The sequence below is a fragment of the Electrophorus electricus genome, chromosome 15 (assembly GCF_041902795.1).
Source record: "Electrophorus electricus isolate QZ-2024a chromosome 15, ASM4190279v1, whole genome shotgun sequence".
NCBI lineage: Eukaryota > Metazoa > Chordata > Actinopteri > Gymnotiformes > Gymnotidae > Electrophorus > Electrophorus electricus.
This window is the reverse complement of record NC_137511.1, coordinates 23997747-23999959: the sequence shown is the minus strand read 5'-3', so window position 1 is coordinate 23999959 and position 2213 is coordinate 23997747.

Genomic DNA, 2213 nt, shown 5'->3' with positions numbered 1-2213 from the left:
CAGCAGTAAGAATGCCAGATCTGCATGGCTACATCAGCTTCTGCCATATCCCCTGTGCTTCTCTGTGACCAGCTGTGAGGCTTAAACACTCTGGATCTCTTTAGATTTTTAGAGCATCAGGCAGAAAACAGAAAATAGACTTGAATTGAGATGAGTTTATTGCTCTAAATGTAGGTCTGACACATCCACAACATATAATTCTGACTGGATGCCATTTACACACCTTCCCTTGTCCATGGACAGCTGTCATGGCAACATCTGTTTTGGTCTTTTGAAAAAACATTTATGAGTGAATTTATGAGTGAATGTCATCATTCATGATAAGATATTCATACAAGCCTCATTCTAGAACTATCTAGGGCCATGTTCTCTGCCACATCCCATTTTCACCTGCTCCCTGTGCTATGGGAGAGCACGCCCCCTCCCAGCAGTCATCAACTCCTATGAGACATCAACTCCTATTGAGGATGCAGGTGGAGATGTTGAGCACAATGTCTGTCAGGGATGGATCAGTGGATCCATGTTGCACAGACAAAAGGCACATTGATGCACATGAAACAGTGCTGTTAACAAGAGGAGACAAGGAGAATTTTATTTTAAAGTCCTCAAGGAACGTATGAGCCAAGTCCCACTGCAGGCTAAACATCTTTTTAACATCTTTCTAAAGACCTTTTCAAGGGCAGTGGTTGCTCAGTGTTAAAGCAATTGACTAGTAATCAGAAGGTTGCCAGTTCAAGTCCTGCCACTGTTGGGCCCCTGAGCAAGATCCTTATCCCTCAATGGCTCAAGTTGTACATAGCCATAATTGTAAGTTGCTTTGCATAAAAGCATCAGCTAAATGTAACCTATAAAACATCTCAGTGCTGCTGTTTCTAGATCAGCAGTGGACTACAACTCTTTGTTGTTTTGACAAAGCAGCAAAGGGGATGTATGGGGGATCTGTGCCTAGATCAGGCCCATGTGCCTTATGACTTCAGGAGTGCAGGTATTAGGCCATGCATCTGCAGTAGTTTAATTATCAATGAGACATGCAGGCAATTTGCATGAACAGCAAATTGGTCAGTGCTGGATCAATTTATTACATTCAGTGATTTATTGTAGTCAGAGTTTCTCTTACTATGGTCAGAATTTGGGATTTGGGTTAGGAACCTGCATAAACTTAGTGATTTCATTGCAGAGCTTAATGCAGTAATGAGTTAGGGATATCAGGACAAGGGCAGGAAAAATTGGTTAGTCTTTTAAAGGAAAAAATAAACCAATTGCTCTGAGTTACACTAGGCATTCCATGCAAAGCTCCTTCTGCATCATAAAAGACAGGCTTCTCATTGTTTGTTTGTGGTAGTAGATTGAGCAGAGGTCATTTATGTGAAGGCTTTGTCTAATCACAGAAAGACACCAAAATAGAACCAACGATGTCAGGCCTCTTCAAAAGTAGGACACTGCTAAAAATATTAGCCCACTTAGCACTGAGAGCAAACACTAGTGCATGACACTGGGCTACAAGAACAATGGAGAGACCATAGCAGTACAGAAAAGAGCTCACAATGTTATAAAACAAACCCTAGCTGTGTCTGAAACTGTGTCCTATTTACTATACAGTGCACTACATTGGTGTTCCGCCATCTTGTAGTCGTGTCAAAAAACATAACACAGGACATTGGGACAGGGACCCTCACCCTCCAAAAAGGAGGATGGTGCTCTGGCTGCTATGCCAGGGAGCTGGCTCTTTGTCTTTGATCTGGTGGTCAGAGCTCATGTTTACCTCCTGTCAGACCTGGGTTTGAGTCCTGGGTAGTGTGGCTGCCTTCAGCCTTCATTACAGACATCCAGTGCACTATAGCAATCCCACAATACTCTGCAATAAGTAGTGTACAAATTATGTATGCTAGCTGCCAATGAACATCCATAATTGTCTGTGTTGTTTGGTGTGATGATTCACATGCAGTTTCTCTGAGGAGGACAGCAGAGTGATAGTGACATCATCAGAGACCTCATGAGCATGTTTCAAATATAAGTGGCAGGTTAACCTAAGAAATGCTTTCAGTTTTACAAAGTTCTTTCTGTAATCACATAAGTTCCGTTTATAGTTAACAAGATTCAATAGCTTTCAGATCAAATAATTTTGTGTTCAAAATCCTTATAAACTAGCTTGCCACTTAGATACTGAGCCAGCTGACTACTTACATTACCTCTAGGGCTGATGAATAAGTTGT